The sequence below is a fragment of the Neolamprologus brichardi genome, chromosome 12 (genome assembly GCF_056152115.1).
Source record: "Neolamprologus brichardi isolate AB-2024 chromosome 12, ASM5615211v1, whole genome shotgun sequence".
Taxonomy (NCBI): Eukaryota; Metazoa; Chordata; class Actinopteri; order Cichliformes; family Cichlidae; genus Neolamprologus; species Neolamprologus brichardi.
The window spans coordinates 26404478-26426332 of NC_142115.1; the positions used below are offsets into that span (position 1 = coordinate 26404478).

At 42.7% G+C, this 21855-nt stretch overlaps 1 protein-coding gene across 2 annotated transcripts in view; it reads left to right on the forward strand.

The window, feature by feature from the left end:
* Positions 1 to 1691: 1691 nt before the first annotated feature.
* sema6a (sema domain, transmembrane domain (TM), and cytoplasmic domain, (semaphorin) 6A) overlaps positions 1692 to 21855 on the forward strand; it is a 103587-nt gene continuing 83423 nt past the window's right edge. For both annotated transcript variants that reach the window (XM_006789885.3, XM_006789886.3), the window contains exon 1: positions 1692 to 2086. The gene's annotated coding sequence lies outside the window, so the exon portion shown is untranslated. The remainder of the gene's footprint in view (positions 2087 to 21855) is intronic.

Sequence of the window (21855 nt, forward strand, 5' to 3'; positions counted from 1 at the left end):
ACACTTTGCAACACTTCCACTTCAAAGTGTATGTGAGAGTGTGAGAGAGACCGACTGAGATAGAGGGAGAGAGATTAAAGATTGTAAAGACGGAGTATGTGAAATACACAGGAGTTGTATGTAGTTTGATTTGGTTTGAAACTTGGAGCATTTGCCTGACTATTGATGTTAGGAGATCTAGATACTTTTCTCATCTGGGTTTGTGTGTATCTATAATGATTCACCTGCATTTGTCAACAGCATGCAGTTCATTGATATCAAAAGCAGAATTTTAATGATTTCACACAAAGTTGTTGCTTATAATTATACTATAAGATGAGATTCATTCCAGCCAAAAAAATTGCCAAAGAGGTGCTTTTGTTTGCATGCACCTCACGTTTTAATTCCAGCCGGTTCAATATAAGATTTTTCTAACAACTACACGGATATCTGCAGTGAAAAAAAGATAAAAGCAGCAAAGCGATTATGTTTCCTCCATCACATTGCACAGCCCTCTATAATGCCTCAACTGCATGATGTTAAATGAGTTTTGCTTTTAGAGCAAATTAAATGATAACAGATGAGGCAAGGGTTGGCAGACAGGAGTGCATTAGTTTACACTGAGGAACCACTGTATAGAGTTTGGCATTGGGCCGGTGGAGACACACTGTACTGAACTGTTACAGTAACATTATAGCAATAGTGCCTGACAGGCTTATACTCAGGAGCACAATTACACACACATACACACACACACACACAGCTGCGTTCACAGGTGGCTTGTTATAATGTAATGATAAGCCTAAGACCTGACACAAGTTAGCTTTGCCTCTCATGAGTTTTTTGACATGATCTAGATGTAGACATACATGCTGACATACATGCTCACAGGTACACAAAACACAGTATATGACAGAACACACACACACACACACACACACATGCAAGCAGTTATGTTTGTGCTTTGTGGCAGGCTTTCAGTTTTAAATGTAACAAATTGATGTTGATTTTGGCTTAGTTTAATGCTGGGTGTACACACTAGTGTGTTTGTGTGTGTTTGTGTGTAAGAGAGTCGGGGAAAGGCTAAGTGGAGCACGCATCGCTAACATCAGATAGTTCATGTAGCATAAATTTAAGCAACAACTTTTTGAACTTCGTTGTTGTTTTCAGATTTTTACCTGATGGCCTCTCTGATGAGATGAGGGTCAAGGAAAGTAAGGGCTCATTTGTAAAATCCCAGTTACAGCAGTGTGCGTGCGCGCGTGCCAGGCCCGGGACCACCTAAGAGGGAAGGCGGTAGGCGCCCTGAGATCAGCGCAGAGACAACTGGCAGCAGACTTTGAATCTGATCATATTCCGATTCGCATTGACAAAAGCAGCGGCGGCGGCGGCGGCGGGGGGGTCGAAGGAGGACCTGCATCTTTATTGTGTCATCAAAATTACCAGTGACAGTTTGCATCCGCGGCCCGGAGCAGAGCAGAATACAGAATACCAGTTAATCTTATTGACATTCCCAATAACCTCTTTGTGTTTTTTTCCTGTGTCGACACTATTAATAGCCCCCAAGATTTCTCTTTCTCCAACGCGCATTCCACTGCGTAAAAATAGAAATACAGTTGTCCATAACTGGCACCCATTGACACAATAGCTCCCGTTCCATAGACGTAGCTCCTCCCTATGCATGTGTGAGAGAGAGTGTGTGTGTAGCGGGTGGGTGACAGCTGGGCTTGCTGCGCTCCGCTTCAGTCTGGTAAGAAGCTTCATCTCCAAATAGGATGACCGTCGGCTTTTGTGGAAGGGACTGCGTTCAGCTCCGTAGCTAGTTCTGGGACACCCGGTTGTTTGTGCTCGTACAGTTTACCTGAGGGAAGTTTACGAGGCAAAGCGTCCTTTTTTGTCACTAGTGTGGATTTCCGATGGATATTCCGATTTGAGTGGTGTGATTTGAGCGCGGCATGTAACAAAAAGAAGCGCATGAGAAAAGTAGCGCTCGTATTGTTATCCTAAAGCGAGCACCATCTGAACTGCTTTGAGGGACACATCTCATGGATTACTAAAAGGCAGAGCTGTGTAACCACTCCGAGGGATATCCATTCATGAGCTGAAGGTGAGATTTCTTTGTTTACGTCTAACTTCATGCGCTCATAGCCCGTACCAGCCTTTCTCAAACCCCGGAGGCTTGTTTTCTGTGCAGCCAGGCTACCGGGCGACAAGTGCACCAGCTTCGCGCGGTAACCGTATCAACTTAGTATGTTTTCGCGTATTTACAAAAGCATTTTTTATTAAATGTGTGAATCAGAAGGTGTACATTTTAGATTCATATGAGAACTGTGATCCTTTTCCGCAAGAAAAATACCATATGGTGATTTAAACAGATCATAATTTCGTGCGTAATCCCTCCTATGCTGTTTGTTCATATAGTAGAAAGAAGTGTAGGTCTCTGAAGACCTATTTTGGATCAAGCTAGTGCGTCTAAACACGAGAAAAAACAATACCAGTGTATAATTTCAAAATATGAAAATAAGGAGGGGAAACGTGTTTGTAGGAACTTGCTGGAGTGGACCGACTAGTCCTCCCGCCCCTATGACTTCACAGTGCTTACTTTCAAACTACAGCCATTAAAAACACTTATTAAAATATTAATGTTAATGTTATGAAAACGCATAATACTCGAATCCTCGCTTAATTATTACAGTGCATGACGGGATTTTCATTTGCAATTTATTTCCACATTACGTGGAGTAAATGTATCTGTATGTAAAGCAGATATTCATAGGGTGGACTAATTTTGTTAACAATCTTTCTACTTCACAGTATTTCTACAAAACTCTTGATTGAATCACAGGGATGTGATGTGAATTAATCATTTTACATTCATGTTTTTATTGCGAAGTGAGCTACTCTGCGGGCTGAGACTTTCTTCCTCTCTCTCGCTTTCTGCGTGTGTTTCATACACACAGAGGGACAGGCACACTGGTTAGGGCGTGTTCAGCCACCAGGTGATGGAGTGGTCACTGTTACTCTTTTCCAAAAGATCAGTCAAATGTTTCTAATATTGACCAGGGGCGCAGGTTGAGAAGGGGATTTTCCAGTAGATGAAGTGCTTCTGCACATTATTTCTATTTATTTATCAAGCCTGGAGGAGAGATAGAGGCCTCACAAACCACATCCAACACAAGTGCCAACACCCAGTTACTCTGTGATTGCCCCTCTCTTCCCTTCTCCTCTCCTCTCCTCGATTTCCCCAGAGGCACTGGGAATAGCTGGAAAAGGGATTTTCAAACTCTGAATGTAGGTTATAGATTAGAAAGTGTGCAAGTGAGCTGATAGAAATGGGTGAATCCAAGCACTTTTGAATGCAGACCGCAAAATATGCATCATGTCAACTGTTTTCCAGATGCACCACATGGTGTATCAGCCTTTTTTTTTCCTAAGTGGAAAAAGAAAACACAACTTTACACCAGCTCTGAGAGGAAAGGGTGTTGTAGTTCATGTTTTCCCTGAAATGCCTGGAAATATTTGGGGCTCCTCTGTGTTTTTTCACGTGTGACCTTATGTTTTTTTGCTGTCAGCATCCACACTGTGCTGGGTATTACACACAGATCTTAAATGGGGAAAGAGCAAAAATGTTTTAACATGTTACCTCTTCTCCTCCTACAACATTAGCCTGGAGGCATTGAAAAATCCTGGAGGCATTTTTTCTTTTCTTAAGATGTTGCACAGCCCGCAAGTCCCACCATATTGCCTCACGCAGCATACAGCACCACCAATAAGAGTGCTAATCCTACTATTAGCACTTTATATTTTGACATGTTGGTTGTGCTGACACATGAATTACAGCATGATTACCTTAGTGACAACAGTCTGCCTGTTGTCCTCCTGAAAAAAAAAAAAACCCTGAATAAAGCAGGGCGACCAGAGTTGCTGCTTGTATTTGGAGCAATGCTCTGTGGAGCGTTTGATCCGCCGATCCCCTAACAATAGCAACGGGGATGGCATTGTGTGTGACTGATGTGCATTTGTCACACTGTATGTGTGCGCGCGTGAGTGTGTGAGACAGAGAGAGGAAGAGAGAAGCAGAAATAGAAAGAGCGAGACAGAGTTTGTATTTACCTTTGCCAGTTAAGGACAGATGCAGATGTTGCTTTAATACAGTGGGTCTGAATAATTGATAAAGAGCTTTGCTTCTGTTCAAATGAATTGGCCTTCTATTATAAAGAGCCACAACAGTCAGCCACAGTTAACTGCTGGTCCTCATTCAGTCAGTGTCAATAGTCTGCATTCAATAGTGTGCGTATTTATGCATATTTAATAAAAGCCATGTTTTATTGATGCACATCCTTGGTGTGTGGGCTTTTTTTTTTTTTTTTTTTTTTTTTTTTAGAAACAATTAGACTACACGAAAGCATCAAACGCATCTTAGTCATCTGAATGTGATTTATTGATGCTTACCCCATTTTCAGTTTCCACGTCTTTCTAAATTACCGCCGCCTCAGTTGCACTGCCGTAACACTAAATAACAAACCTCTAGTAGCAGAACAAAGCCGGAGAAAGAGCATAATCCCGGCTTTGTGGATGCGCTTTTAACACATTTTGTTTTAGAAACGCGGGTCAGCTCAATCAAAGAAGCTTGGGTTTGAACTTTTGCATCACAGATGTTATGGCACAGTGTCTGTTTTTGGCTGGCTCTCTTTTCAGATTCAGTGGGAGTCTGCTGTGATTCAGAAGGTAAAAAAACAAGCAGGAAGATATCCTAACCTGCTACAACAAATTATACAACTGCTCTATATAAACATTATTTTGTACTTAACCTTCTGCTGCTCCGTCTCACTTTTTTTGTTGGCAATGAGTTCTGTGATTATTTGATAACTACATCATTTTATCTGAAAATAAAAATGTTGACAGAGATATAAAAGATATTCGAGCTATGCTCAGATTTGCATCCACCCTTTTGTTTAACTTATATTTGTGATTTCCTTAAGAAAAAAAAGTTTATTTACTCATTATACACCATACAGCCTTCTTTTACTGGAACATGTTGCTCGTTGTTTATATGAGATGATAAATGGTATTCACTGTACTACAGGCACTTGATATATATCAGTGCTGTAGAGTCCTGTATGCTCTATTCACAGCATGGCTCATTGAGAATGTAATCACTAATCACTAGCTTCTGCGCGTTGTTCTTGTTCTCGCTGTCTTTCACACATTCACACACACACACACACACACACACACACACACACACACACACACACACACACACACACACACACACACACACACACAGACGCATGCATGGATTCAATGTGTTGTTCTAACTGGCTGCTTTCTCCCACTTAGCCTTAACCCTTGTGGCTCCATAAAAAATGACTCTACAGTGCATCCACAGAATTAACCATCCATGTGTTAAACACTCTTCATACTCATTACATTAGCATAATTGATTGAGCGTGTTGTAAACTGCATGCCAAAAAAGCCAGAGGCATGAAGGACCAAGCAAGCAGTGTCTGTTGGTGTTTTGGCTGTTGGTCCTTGGCAATGCTTTGTTGTTGGAAATTAAGTGAATTAGAAAGTGATAGCCAGCTCATCTAGGAGAAGACTGAGAGAAGCCAAACTTTGCCGTGCGTGCTAGATGAAAACCCATCCACTGAAACATTTCAAATCAGCTTAAATTGTGCACTTTCTCTTCATATTATTATTTTAAGCACTTAGTGTATGCTACATTAACATGTGGTAATACCTTTGTCACAGCTGGGTTTGGTTGCCTGTCATTACTCAGATGGAATGGAAAGGAAATACATTTGCAGGGATAATCCAAAAACAGCAGGGCTTTGTGTGATTGCCTGGGAGATGGATGAATGAGTGGCCTTGAAAACAACCAAGTCTTGCGCTACAGAGCACATGATGTAAACCACGGCACACAGTGTTAAAATATGATGTCCTAGTTCCCGTCCTGCTGTTGTGCTTTTGCAGGTAAGAGAAGCCAGCTGTGAGTCATGGACACATCCACAGTCTTTTAAGACTCATTAGGGCTGCATCCGCTACTGTGGTTGTGGTTATTTCTGTGGTTAGTTCGCTTGTTGGGAGCCAATAAGAAAGTGTGTGTGTCATGTGGATGTTAAGCATCAGAAAAAACCCCTGCTTACTGCCTCTTAATTTGCTTATGAGTCTGTGTCTCTGTGTAGTGCCTAAGTCAGACCCTTTTCCGTGCGTATAGTACCACAAAGCACAGAGGGTGGCTAATGGCGAGGGGGGGTTTGTGTGTGCTCTCATTGTGTGTACTCTCTGCGACTGTGTGTGCGTGTTTGCGTGGCGTTGTTCGAGTGCATCTGTCCCTCCTCCCCAGGCCCCAGCGATTGGCACTGCATCTCTCATCTATTAATCATAGAGAGCGCTTGCTCTCTCATTCCGTTGCCATAGTTTCAGGACCTGAGACAGTGTTGGGGTGCGTTACTGCCTAGAGAGAGGAAAAGTGAGAGAAAGAAGGGGAGGAGAGAGGAGGAAAGGAAAGGAAAGGAGGTGTGACTAAGGAGGAAAAGAGGAAATTATATAAAGAGTGTAGTGTGGGGAAGACTGAACAATTGAAAGAGAGCAGAGGAGGGAAGAGGGGAAGTGACTGAAAGAGCAATGCCAGGATAACGCACCGAGCAGGTCCTCACACTGTGGGTGAGAGTGCTTCAAGAACCAAAATGGATTCCATTTTTATCTCATCAGTAAATCCTCTATCTCCTCTCTCTTTCACACACATACGTACATAAACTCTTTCCATCTCTCCGCTTTCTCCTTCCTAAAGAGAGCAGAAGAATATTTTCACAGTAGGCGTCATCTTGTGAATAGCAGGCTCATGGGGCTGGTGCATCTCCAGTGTGTTACAGTACATTGAACTGCTGCTATTTCACCTTGCTTTACAATGGAAAAATCCTTCCACTAAGCTGAAATTGAAGATGGGCAGGGGTCGCCTGTTTCATGCTCAGTTGGTTGTTTTGATGGCAAATCATGCTGAATTCATGTGTTATTCCACGATGGATTAGTCCATAAATCGACCACTATGGAAATTTCCAAGGCAGGGAATACCTCATGCTATCAGCTCTTGTTTCTCAGTCTGTTAGCATTTTATCATCTGCCTATCTCGTTGCTTTTTTTCCCTTTTTTTTCAGCCCTGTTCTCCTTCTCTCCAGATTTATATTTGCTTCCTTTCACGCAGAAGGAAAACATGAACATGTGCCGGTACTTTCACAGAAGGACTTCTTGTTTTGGCTGAAGGCTTTGTACCTCCCATATGACCTCATAATCTCATTTGGGTCTTTTAATGGCTAACCATGCACTAATGTGGTGGTTGTATTATCGCCTTGTCTCATCACATCATTCCCTGCTTGTGAGTATTTCCAGTGGGGGCTTCTGGGAGTGCAGTCCACTGGCAGCACTGTAATCATGGGATTCTCACTGCACAACCACCTTTCACTCAAATGCGTGTACACAATTACACACAAATTCACTCATACGCACACAAGGCGCATTTTTAGTGCACACAAATTCATGCGTCAGGGCAGTTTCTTTCATGTCAGTGAGATTGAAGAGGGATAAAGAAAGCTTGTCATTGTTACAGTGGTGCACGTAATGGGTGCTAGTGGGCAGAAACTCAAGAATACCTGATTGTACAGCACACTCTGTAATTCTCCCTTCACTGGGTATGGACTTTCTGCTGGGGAATTACTATTAGGGGACATAGGGACAAAGGAAGAAGTGAGAGGGTGTGTTTGCTCTTTGTACTGATGGCACTGAGGTGCTTTTGTGCTTTTGAAGTAATGGGATTGCAGGTGACATCATAGTGCTCGCATTCTCAGGTGCAGCAGGTGAATTAATCCAGGTGGGGGAGGGGTTATAGGTTGTGTGTGTGTGTGTGTGCAGATTTTATAGCTCTGTGAGTAGCTGTGCAAACAGACATGCACGGTTGTGCACGTGTGGATATACATGTATGTGTATCACTTGTCAAAGTAGAGGAAAGCCAGTGTGTAAGGTGATCGGTATGCTCAAGGCAGAGCAGCAGTCACTCTTCCAGAGGCTATAAGCCTCGCTGAATGTGGGAGGAGCAGTTGTCTCTGAAAGCCAAACTGCTGGTTTACATACGCGAGCCAAACAGGACTTGACAGATTTCGTTTATGATCCACGTTTCTGGATTTTTTTTCTCTCCACAGCAATATTTCTGTTTAAATTATCTGCCGTTCGATAATCTAATGTTGCTTGCTGTGATACAAGCAAGCATTAGCGTGCTCTGAGCTTGGCAAGCTTACCTTAAGCAACCTTTAATTGATATCCGAGTCAGCATGTGATTTGTAACAACCATCCCAAACTCATCTGATTCACTGATGATGATCATAGAGTTCTTGTAATTGGTCCCGGGTTCATATTAATTATTTACAGTGGTCTCTAGCGTCCTAGGCACATAAACATGAACGGTATTAAGAAAGGAGTTTTACATCTGGTCATATGCGAGCAATCAGAATCAAGGTAAAACCTTACCCAACCAGTATTATCTTAGTTTATATTCACAGTGTTTCTTATTAGAGGTAGAAAAATCCAGACTCTGTGTGCTTCTTCAGCATTTGTCTCAACCCTTGTTAAAAAATCTGTCTTCCCCTGGTCACAGTGGCTGGTAGACTACAAGTGATTCCCCTGAGGGTCCTCTATTTCAGAATCCAATCAGGCAGAACTCCGAACAATATTACCTCTGTGTGTGTGTGTACATTTATTACATAGTTAATGAACAAATTGCAGCCATGTGGCAAGCTCTGGTGGCGTGGCTGGTTAACAAAAAAAAAGCAACACCGAAAGCACGTGCACGCACACACGCACGCACGCACACACACACACACACACACACACACACAGACACACACGACTCACCACAAGGCTCCCAATGTTCTTGGCCTGTCTGTCCATCAGCTCATGCAGAGCGCTGGGCTGGGAGTACTTATCATCACTATGCTGAGTGGAGGCCTTACAAAGGCGTACACACACACACACACACACACACACACACACACACACACACACACACACACACACACACACACACACACACACCCTGAGCAGTCAGCTCAGGGAAGCTGCTTGGTTTAGTCAGGGCTCCTGTAATGATTAAATGTATGGTGTGACACCAGCCTGAGCTTAGGAAACTAAACAGATAGGCAAACAGGGTGACTAGCAGGCAGGTAGGCAGCTAGAAAGGCAACTGTATCTCTAGTTGAATATATTTAAATAGCTGCCATAATGGTGTTTACAGGTAATGTTTTTACAATCCAGGAAACGTAAATCCTTATACAGCAGAAAAGTCACAGGAAGGAGGCCGGGGTAAATGGTGCAGAATGCAGGACTTTGACATAAACACCAGTAAACCGATTCCTAATCCCAAGTGCTGTTAGGTTCCTGAAACACTTGGTCAAAAGAAAAATTGTTGTTTTGGTTTAGTTAAAAATCCGAAGCTTTGTCCATTTATACTCGAAGCCAGCTGAAGGCCAATTTATGGTCCCGCGTCGGTGTCTGTTTTTGTAGCTTCCCACCTACGCAGGGAGATGGATTATGGGAATTCATACAACGTGGAGGCTCGCGTACAGTCCTTCAACGAGCAAACACCGTGTCGCCCCTGGGCGATGACGCTACATGTAGGTCAAATGATGATTGGTTGAAAGGTTGGCTTAACCAGGAAAGCGAATTAACACAGTACACCGCAAGAAGGAGAAGCGGGAGAAACAATGGAGCACAAAGAAGTACATAGGAGAAGCACAGACAGTAGCTGCAGGGGATCATTTTAATTATTTTTACACTCAGTTTCACCCACCTAAAACAAAGTTCTTTGTAACCTTTGACTTTGGTGTTTCTAGCAGCAAAGAACCAAAAACAGTGCACGCATAAAAATAGAGAATTCTGCATTTCCAGTTGTTAAACATATTTTTGACTCTGCCCCCAAATGGCAGCAGATAGCCAAGCTTAGCGAAAATACGACAAACAGGGAAAAACAGTAGGCGTGTTTCAATTACAGTGAAACTTAAAATTAAATAGAGAAATTACACATAGTTTTGTAGCAGTTTCCCAATGTAACTCAATCATTGAAAGTTGCTGACAAAATGTATTTGTTAGTGCTAACTAGTGACATAAACGTAAAGTATAGACAGCAAACTTGAGCTGGGAAAATAAACAAGACTGTCAGATAGACAGTTATGCTAGGGGCATGCAGGAATGCAGACTTAGAGATAACTGGGACATTTAAAAAGACAGGTACAGAGGAAGACAGCCTGTCAAAGAGGGTAATAGAAAGAGTCTGGACAGTTAGGAAGGGAGGCAGTGAAGCTTTGAGGCACAGCAAAGAAACCAATGCATCTCCTTTTCAAAATGAATTCTCGTGAAAAGAAATAATATTTCATCCTGCCCCATCCATCCCCCTTTAATCTGGACAAAAGGTGCTCTGTATGTGGGCAGGTAATCAGGCAAGCAGGTTGATAGGCAGGAAGACAGACAAGCTGTGAGGCAGGAGAAGAGAATTTGTGCCTTGCATGATAATATATTCATTCATCCCCCACTCTGATAATGTTCACAGCATGCTTGGGTTGATTCATTCATCACAGCCTACTGGGGGCCTTTTTACGTTATTTGTTAAAAAGCTTTGCTTTTCTAAACCTGTTTAGGTTTGCTGACTGGATTATTCTGGAGGTGAATGCTTCTGGGCTTGTGAAGGTGGGTAAGGCTATAGTGCATGTATTGGAACTAGTGTCTTGTTTGTGTAGGTATGCACTCTTGCATAAATTGGTGTGTGTTGAGACTGAGAAATGTGCAGCGAGGCTTATTTTGGTCTCTGAGTTTGGTTTGATTGGGCAGTGCAGCAGCTGCATACAGAAACGCTGTATCTTTTGATGTGCTCCCGTCCTCAGCTAATCTTGGACCTTCTCATCTGTTTCTCTGATGGTTTTCTGTACTTTCCGTGGGATCTGTTTAACTTCATCCCAATAACCAAGACATTTTCTGTCTATTGATTATGTTATTATACAGCAGTTAAACCCTTGATTATTTAATTGGGTTTGGAATCAGAGTGAGGAGTGATGGCTACGTGCCGAGCTCCTCTGAAGAGAATTTGATGAGTCAACGCTGGTCAGGCTTTATCACAGAGAATTATTTCTGTTTCGGGTAGATTATTACAATCTGTGCATTTTCTCAATATCAAATCTTGTTTTCATAAAGGCTTTTAACTGTTCTCAGTTGGTTGACAGGTAGGAAAAACAGAAGACAGCTAATTCATTAGTCAACCACTTCAGTTTCTCTCTCCCTCGTGTCTTTTTTCCTTCTGCAGGTTTTTGTCATGGTACATGTGAGCTAAGCCTGGATGGACAAGATATCCTAATTTTACCTGGTCTAGTAATGCTAGCCTGGTAACTAGATAGGAACACTGGGTGGAAGGTGATGCTGTGTAGGCGCACTATCAGTTAATCATTTACAAGGTTTCGGAGGGTTTTACTGATGAAGGAAGTTTTTTTTTCCTTCTTCTTCCTTAAGTAAAATTGTTGTGTTTTTAAAAAAATCATATTTATAACAGAAGGTTATTTCTTATTAGCTGGTTCCCACCTTTTAAATGTGTATTGAAGGGTTTAAAACATTTTAGAAGATTATTGTTTTGGTTCCTCTTTGGCTGACTTATTCCAAAAACTGAGTGTTTTCACACAGGAAATCCACGGCTCTGCTACCTGGTCTTCATCTTGAGAGTTTACACTGCAAAATTACATTAGATTACATCACCACCCATGACAACAAAGAAATCAAACAGCAAGAAAAGGCAGTGTGATGAGTCTGTGGAGGTGTGGCTCTGACCTAGATAAGATTGGGAGTTTGGAGCATTGAGCTGATCCCATGGTGTAGGCCTATTGTTGTCATTCAGTCTGTACCTGACTTTGATCTTCATCCTTCCCCCGTGCCCGCACTGGATTTGCTTCTCTGTTCAGTCCTGTGAGGTGCAGTCATCCAGGGCCAGTTGAATCCCCTCTAGCAGACTGGTTGATTGTTGCAGACTCTATCTAGAACAAACAGCGTTTTATGCAGCCAGCTGATAAGATGGGACATGGTGGTGTGTTCGCTCTGGCGCCGCTGCAAGCGTCATTTGTTTCACACATTAACAGGTGAAGGACTTAGTGTGTGCTTACAACTATGATGGTGTATGTGAGTGTGTACTTTGCGTTAGTCAAGCTATGTAACCCTGGCTGACCCATACTGTGGTAATTTAACAGTCACAGATAGCACAAACCCTGTGAAGAATGAGGATGTGGTTACCAGTAATTGCCGTAGCCTAAGTATATTGCCATATGCTTTATATGCACAGTGGTTCATGTGCTTCTTACGCACACATGACACCATGCACATAAGTATGCACAAATATAATCATGTGAGCTCAGGACCCCGTGACAGCTGAGCAATTAAATGACAGCCTTAAATACATCCAATAGGAGAATTCAGTATTTATGGCTACTGCGAAGTGTGCTTCAAGCTGCAGATGTTTAGAGTAACATTATACGTATGCGATGCAGTTGCGCTTGCCATTTTAGCAACACTTACATTTGTGATATTTAAAATGATACAACTCACAACTCATCCATCCATAGTGTAACCTGCTCAAACTGTCTGTCTTTTAATGCTTGAATAGTTAATATTTTATTCTGGGTCTGATTGCAGAGGTCAGACCACTGCAGAGTTTCACTTATTTTCACTTCCACTTTACATCAGCATCTTTCACTTCACACCAGGCTTGTTCAGGGCAATTGTCTGTAAGAAGCTGCCTACACGACCTTAATTACCTGGGGAGGCTGTATTTCTTACCTCCACCACTTGCATAATAAGGCATGACTGTCTGTTTGAGTGCTCTCGTTTCCTGTCCCGCCCTTGAGGCATTCAGATAGTTATTCCATCATCACTGTGATTTCCATGCCTGTAACTCTAGGCTAATTACTTATAGTAAATACTGCCTGGGTTGTGACTACAGCGTCAACTGGAGCGGTGAGCACAGGGGAGGTACTTTTCATTAATTAATTGTTATTTGGAATCCTCTGTGAATGATTGGAGTCAGTTTGACACAACACAGGAAGAGAGGCGCTATTTTTATCCAAAGTACCTTACTGGATAGCAACAGAGTGGATTTTTGAGCATGTCTGAATCAGTTGCAGCCACACAGGGGTACTGTGTAAACTTTAGTTAGGTGCTAAGATTTAGTGGCTAAGCTTCAGTCAATTTAGGCTAACCCAGTGTCTCTTACTCTGTTCTGACTGAGCAATTTCTCATCTGCTTTTCATCCTTAATTCCTCGTGCCACTATACTGAGATTAAATAAAGATTGTGGTTGGGGGAAATATTGATTTTAGTGGCTAGAATGTTAGCCGATTCTCGAGAGCTTTTTATAGCCATTAGCAATGGTTATTCGTTCCCTGGGATGCATTGTGTTACATCTAACGAGAGTGTAGAAGCGGATGGCGAGATTGTAATCAATAGAAGCATTAATACTGTTTGCCCTGTGTGCCTTTCCTCCTCACACGGATGACCGCTGTCTTCCTCTTTTCGGTGAAACCACTGCTGTCATGAGTTCAGCTCATGGGTCAAATATGCTGCAGTCACCATGTGCTCATAAGAGTGGACCAATAAAACCGTAGTGGAAAGGTTAGTCATAGGAAACAGCTTGCTGACTACTGTAGGCCTGCCATATGCCTCAAGTAAACAGAGCTAAAAGGAGATATTATTCACAGTGGGACCTAATGAGGAGTTGAATGTAGAAAAAAGGGGGGACCTGACAAGTGTAGAGGCTTTGGTTACCCTTTTAACTGATAACTATCTCTCAAATGGACAGAGAGACGAGCGCACCTGTATTGCAGACATTTGTATAAGAGAACAAATAGTGTATTTTATTACCTGGCAGATGATGGAACTTTATCCGCCTCTGAGGGGTTTTAAGGTGGAGTTTGATGAACAAACATGTGTGAGCGATAACAAGCTTTTGACAAGCTTTTATGGGATTATGACCCTTATCTGGAAATTCTAGAAGACCTCTATAAAATAATATACACGGTCAGGCTCAAGCATGCAGGTACGTGCACAGAGGTATCCAAAGAAACACGCTTTGCCTCAAGTTAAAGGCATGCGATTCGATGGGCTGGGTTACCTGTCCGGTATCTGCTATCCAGGTTTTGGGCTGGATTCTGTGTATCAAGTGACGGTGGGTCAGACATGCACTGGGAGTCAGATGACTTTGTGGTCAGCTGAAGATCTGATCCATGAGAAGGTGGATTCTCTGACTCAGGTTTTCTTTGTTTTCCTAGCGTCAGTTGCCTGCTGGAGACCACAATTTAATGATGAAGGAAGGAGTCAGCTGGGATGTATGAGCTTAAACTGAAAGAATCAAAGGGTTAATCTATTACAATCCACTAAAAATTAATTAACAACTACAGTGATAGTCAATTAATCATTTGAGCCATTTAGTGCAACCATTGCTGCTTCCAGGATCTCACTTATGAGTAGGTTTGGTTTTTTTTGTCATGCACTGCTGAGTATTTGATATAAATCAAACTATTCAATTAGAACACTGTGAGTTCTGGAAGAAGTTGTGTGTTTTTTACTGGTGACATGTGGAGAGTCCAGACCTCCCACCCCCCACCCCGAGACCCTGAAGTGGATAAACGGTTAAGAAAATAAATAGGTGCTCCTTTTTTTAATCAAATTGTTTTCATCATAGAATTACATTAATCATTACATTGATTGAGATACTTTTTAAAAATATGTACTGGCCACTCATAGTACAGTGGTGTTATATAAAATATAATCAATCCAATGTTTTAGTCAGAGAGAGAGAGAGAAATAATAGCGAATCTCTCACACTTAACACAAATGCTAGATCTCTCTGGCTTGATTGTTTTTGGCAGCATCATTTCCTACAACTCAACTGGGAGCACTAAAACAAGGTATGGTACAATATTGCTGCATAATATAACACTTTGTCACGCCATCTGCTGTTTCCAATTTCTTTGAATTACAATATGTTCACGAATGCGAACATCAGAGTGAGGCCAAACTAAGAACACAGAGTCACGGTTTGTAACAGCGTGAGTATTTCTGCAATTACAATTTTTGGCAGTGTGGTGAATTTAGCATTTTCCCCCCCTCTTTGTGATGTGGAGAAAAGACATGTCACTGTGATGTAAGTAGATCTGATTGCAGTGTGTGCTCTGCGTTTCCTGTTGAAGCATATTATAGATCTGGTTTGCTACGTTCAAGCAGAGAAGAACATTAAGTGTTCACTTGAACCCATCTGATTGTGCTCCTGCCCACCCACCTGCAGCCTGAGGATGTAAGCTATAAGCTGTAGTGGTGGATCACAAAGAGCCATTGAACAAAACTTCCTCCCCTAACCAGATCAAATATATAGATAAGACAAACAAACTCGTGTCGGGTGCCCAGCCAATTCATCTGATATTTCCCCCGTCTCCGTTTCAGTCAGTATGGCTGCTCTTGAATGTAGCAGGTTTGTTGTGTTAGCCTTTAAGGTGTAGAGATGCACAGGAAAGTATCAGGTCACGAGAAAAGCGGATCTACCTGCCTGCAGGTAGATTGAGAAATATTACTCGCAAGTACAGTTTGTCCTTGTACACATACAGATATTTTGGCCTGGTAAAACAAGCCAGGAAAAGTTAATGACACCTTTCATAGCAAGTGCCGTACCGGAGATGCATTGCAGTGCAATCGGACAATGAAAACGTATCAGTTTCATTCGTTTTTGTTCCCGTTGCTGTCTGCCTTGTTTGTGTCTCTTAAGCTACTGTCGTTGGCTCACAGTAGCGGCTCCGTTCTTGCTATTTACTCTCTACAAACCTGTTGTCAGTGCAACGCAAACTGTTGTGCATAAGGAATTTTCTCCAAGAAAAAGTCAGACTTCCACCGAGCTGCGGGAAACTGCAGTTTAAATTAGATCTGTGTTGTAGTGTGAACTTTTCTATTTTAGTTTGAAAATATCGAAAAAGGACGAGAACGTTTTCATCCTTCTTAAAGATGTCAGCTGTTGACATGCTGTACTCTTTGTGTGAGGAGGTGGACGAGGGGAAGAGAAATAGATCTGTCTTTGCTGGAGGTTGGCTTCTCAAGTGCACAGTATGGCACTCTCATAGTTGAAAGCGTGTGCATGTTTTTGTGTGAACATGTGTGCAAGTGTGTGTACATCAAAGTTTTCATTTCATGTTCCGTGTTCTCTGTACTTATGCCCGTACCCTGCTGCGAGCTCGTGTGTACTTTACGTGTGCGTGTGAGTGTGTGTGTGAGTGAGCGTCTTTGCTGCTGACCCCTCATGAGCTGAATATTGCAATGCTGGGAAGGCAGAGCCAGGCAGACCAGGCTAGAGCACCAGAGGCGAAACAGGGCAGACAGCCTGCACACAGACCCTTCTTTATACCCCATTAATAACACAATTCTACGAAGGACAGCCTGAGGCCACAGAAGGTCTGTCAAGGTAGTTCATTGTGTGGTAGGAAGTGAGTTGTTCATATGGTAATAGCTGCTGAAGCGGGTCCCTTCAAAGCCCGTTTGTTTTACTGAAAGTTGTAGTCACTCACTGAGTGGGACTGGATGGAATGTGACAGGGTGCACTGCTGTTTAGTTACTGTAGCTTAATTGACCCTGAGAAAGGCGAGTGAAGGCGGAGGGAGAGGGTGGAGGAGGCTGGGAGAAGACTGAGTGCAGAAAGGAACAGAGGAAGAGGGAGGAGAAAGAAATGGACAGGGCAGTAGGGGGCAAAAACTGAGAACAGATAGAGAAAGGGAAAAAATGAAAAGAAACAGAAAGAGAGAGAGAAAGAAAGAATGCTACTTCTGCCATAATGAAGCTCTCCAATGGAATCTGTTTAGTCGACAGGAAAAGTCTTATTGGTGAACGCGCAAGTCCCTTTTTCTAATGAGCCGGCTTGTCTAGAATCATCATCTTTCTAATTATATACTTCATTCTTATTTATGGTTCAATTTATGGTTTGTCTATTTATCGGATGCTGATCCGCTGTTTCATTTTCTGGGTCAGGGAAAAGCTGAGTCTTGTCTTTTCTCATTAGGCTATATTAAGGAAACGGTCAAAAAGATGCTGTGCCCCTGCAGGGAAGCGGATGTGAACGCTTTTGCAAAACAGCAATATCGTCACCAATGTGAGATAATGCTAATGTCTACACCAGAAGTGAGAAAAGCCTTTATGTCTTTGAGTGGAAACTTGGCTCACACACAGCAATCAATATTAAGAAAAGTAGAAGGGACAAAAAAGTATAAAAACAACAGTTGATGCAATATATATATATACATATATATATTTATAGAGACAGAAAGTGAAAAGTACAGTGCTGCATGAGTAAAGCGCTGTTAGAGACATTGTGGTTCAAACAAGAGTGAAGATATGCTGCAAACTGCCATCAAGTTACCAGGTAAAAACATTCTCACCACAAACGGTCTCCTCAGTTTATCTTCTTCAGCTGAGGAAACCATTAATGAACAAAACATTGTAGCTTTAAAGCAGAGCTAAGAACAAGAGAGGGTGAACATCTGCAGTGGATGTACGTATGTGTGCCTGTGCCACCGGATACTTCTCAAAGTGGTAATGGCCCATATCAGATTGCTTCAGATTTTCTTTTTTAAAAAAATCATTAGTCATTTAGAGTCATTAAAGTCCTTAAAAAAAAAGTTCATACCAAATGTGTTAATGTTATTCGAAAGTCTGCAGTTGAACTGTTGTCCCTTCAGAAGAGGAGTCTTTAATAATACAAAAAAAGTCTTAAACTGTGTGTGTGTGTGTGTGTGTGTGCGTGCATGCACGCGTGCGTGTGTGTTTGACTGTTTGACATTTGCCTGAAGCCATTACTAGGTAGGTCTAATCTGACAGATATGATGGATGATTACTCAGACACAGCACACATGCTTTAACAGTACACACACGAACCTGTTGTGCATGAGCTACATTGTCACCTTTCTCTCTGGTTTTATACTCAAAACTCTAATTAGAAAAATAAAATAAAAAATATTGGCCAAGGCTCCAGACAGAGACAGAAAAAGTTAGAAAAAAGCTCCTGTCCCACTTTTCTATCTCCTCCGTATAAAATCTGTCTTCTGTTTCTACTCTCCGGAGGTCATGAGCTAATCAAAAATGTACAGACCTCGGCAGACCTTGGTCAGCCTCTCCATTATTTGGGTTAAAGCTGAGCTCCAATCGGTAGAACTATTTTAAGGCATCGGCTGCTGCTCGCCCTGTACTTCCTATCTCTCCCTCTGTGGAAACACGGAGTCATTGATCTATTGCCTAGCAGCCCTCCTGCACTCCCCCACCTCTCAGTGAGAACCCACAAAGCAGCTTTCACCTTCATACCGGCTATACTGTAAGGTAATGAAATACCATTGTGGAAGAAGACCAGGTGAAAATGCTTTAAGTGACACCGTCACCTTTACATCACAAAGACCTAAGCCTCAGCAGAGGTTTCTGTTTTGTGTTTGGTACACCGCAACTGTGAATTGTAATTCATAAATTACAGACTCTATGACACTTGCCCTGTGTAACATTTGAGAATATAAAAGTATTCCTCAGGTATGGGAACTGAAACAAAGATAAAATGCTGCCTGACTCTCCAGCCAAGCATTAAATAGCCTGGCGGAGCACTATTGCTGATGATGATGAACAAAGAGCCCATGCGCCTCACTTGGAGAGCGTTCTCTGTTTCTGTTTTGCTGTTCAGAGGGGAGCCTAGTTTTTTATTTATCTATATATTTTTTATTAAATGACTTTTTGGAGAGGATCATTTAACTGAAGCATGACCTTGTACATTTTTTTATTCAATAAATCGTGTTGGGGCGATCGTGGCTCAAGAGTTGGGAGTTCGCCTTGTAATCGGAAGGTTGCCGGTTCGAGCCCCAGCTCGGACAGTCTCGGTCGTTGTGTCCTTGGGCAAGACACTTCACCTACCGCCTACTGGTGTTGGCCAGAAGGGCCGATGGCGCGATATGGCAGCCTCGCTTCTGTCAGTCTGCCCCAGGGCAGCTGTGGCTACAACTGTAGCTTGCCTCCACCAGTGTGTGAATGTGAGAGTGAATGGGTGGATGACTGGACGTGTAAAGCGCTTTGGGGTCCCTAGGCGGGACTAGTAAAAGCGCTATACAAATACAGGCCATTTACCAATAAACCTCTACAGCATGTAAGATTTAAACTTCTTTCTATGGAAAATTTATGATGCAATTTCATGATGTTTTAGGAAAGACTGCTAAAGTGTCATTTAAGAGAATTTCAGAAAAATATCATCATTATGGTTCTATTCATACTTAGCGTTATTATGGGTCTTGGAGGATTCAGTCAGTGGACAGCTCTAAGTAAGCTAAAATGCACAAATGCATGCAGGATGTATTGAGGATGCAATGAAATCCGATTGCTCAGACCAGGTGGAAGGTGTTCTGGATCTGGTCTGAGCAAGCTGGTCTTTCATTTTTAACTGGGAATGTTGACAACACATCCTTTTATGCCTCAATAAACCTATATCAAATAACAGAACATATCGATTTTATGTTGCAGTTAAGTAAAGTAAGTGAACATGTGTCTATATATTTAGTTACAGTGGATTGTGGGTCTTATTCCAACTGACTGGAGCAAGTCTAAATGATAATTTCAGGTTACAGGCATTTTCTAAGTGTGGCTATATAGTATGTATAGACAGATATTAGCTGAAAAAGAGAGCTTGTGTAACAAACAGCTACTTGAAGTCTTGTGCACGAGGCTCTCTTCTTGCAAACAGCTGAGCTAAGATGCATGTAAATGCATGACCACAGCCTATCACAATAATGCCTGACAGTCGGGACTTTTTTTGCCTTACTTTGATCAGATGGGAGGTCGCCGTAAAAGCTTAACCTGTCTTGGTTTGTCAGTACTCAGTTCATTGGACAGGAGGATGAGCAGCAGGAGAAAGGATTGCTGGAGAAAACTCATGTCCATAAATATCTCACATTCATCCTCCTCTTTTCCTCCGGTCTCTCTCTGTTTCTCCCTTCTTTTGTGTTATGTTCTCTTAGCTCTCTGCCAATGGCCAGTCTAAAAAAGGTGAGAACAGAAAATGGCACGTTTAAATCTGTGTGTGTGTGTATGTATGTGTGTGTGCTCGTTAATTAGACTGTCTGCTTGCTTCTTGGGCACCTTATCTCTTAGAGAAAAAGTCAATGCATTCAAACTGTTTTTCAAAAGGATGAGGAGATGAATGTTAGCGTAGTTAAGAGGTGTGGGGTTTTAAATTCAGACAAAAATCTCTTGAGTCTGTGTCTGAATAATTTTTGTATCGAGATCATTTTGACTTACAATTTTGACTCATGAAAGCCTTTATTTCATCTATAAGCAGGAAGAAATTAGCCTTTTCTTGCAAATTAAGGCTCCCCTTAAAAGCTAATCCATCTCCGATAAGCACTTGAGGGAGGGGCTCGTAACAGTGATAATGCAACTATTGAGACATCTCGTCACTGTGACTTGTGTTACGGTTCACCAGCAATCACTGCGTTCATTCAAAGGCTCACCCTGCTCCTACTCAGTCACCACTTTAGTTTACATAGCTTGTCCAGCCGTGTTGGGTTCCTGTTGCAGACTCTCCTGCTATGTCTTTGTTTGTTTTGGTAATGGATTCCAAGTTGGTATTGTTGCTTATGTCACTTGGTGATTGATGGGGAAAATTCACCTTCTCTTAACCCCCCCTTCACCTCCCAAAAGCCATCCTTGTGTGCCTTGCGGGGTGAACACACAGTGCGTTCCATCGCATTCTTCTGACAAAGTGACTCGCTGGCATCCGGATGCTCGCTTTTTGGACCAGCGAGCCGTGTCTTTAAATCAAGAAGGCTCTTCTGAAAACAAGGTGGAATCTGTGTGGCTGTGACAGTGTAACTTCCAAAGCGAAGGCTGAGATTATATGCGTGGACGGTTTGGGGGTCTTTCTATTCATCGCCCTTGTCGCCCCATGGGGAAGGACTAATTGGTGGCCCCAAAGAGCCCCCTGTTTTGTCCCCGCTGCTCACAAAGGGATCTGGGTGCGGTCGCGTAGAGGATGGGGGTGGAGGGATGCAGCAATGGCGATGGAGAGAAGAGCAGGTTTCCCATAGAATAGTTGGCTGAGATGAACTTGAGCTGGGGAGGAGGAGGGGGGGGCCTTCACACCACTGGGTTTGCAAGGGGACATGACACACTCGTTCACTCACCCACTCACTCATTCACACGCTCACACATATACACCCTCAGTGGGGGATTCTGGTGCCAGTTGCTGGCCTTCTAGTCTACAAATGATCCTAGGCTGACCCACATAGTCAGCCATGTGTGAGGCTTCCCTTTATCCCGAAGCCCAGTTGAAACACTGAGTTATGGGTGTTTTCTGGTGCTCCCTGCCTTCTCGGCTGGGACTGCACAGGGGCCCCATGTGGGACGACATTGTTCACCCCGACCCAAGGACAATGAAGCTGTTGGCTGGGCTGAGAGAGAGAGAGAGAGAGAAAGGGAGGGGAAAAAGATGGGTAGAAGGGAAAAAGAAAGGAGACAGAGTGAAATAGATTGCGATGGACAGCCAATAGCTGGAAAGAGAAAGAGTGGATGAGAGGCTCAAATGGAAAGATAGGAGGTATAGAAAATGATTGGGGGGAGAGATTACACCTTTGGTAACAGAAGAAGAAGAGATACGAAGGCAGTAAGACAGATGGTGAGATTGACAGCGAGCTAAAGACTGAGCCAGTATGAGAAAGTATTGATTGCAGCGTGTGCTGGGTGTCTTCAGCTGTCGTGGCTGCTCCAGAGCGAGGTCGTTAGTGTCTGCGAAGCATGGAGCCAC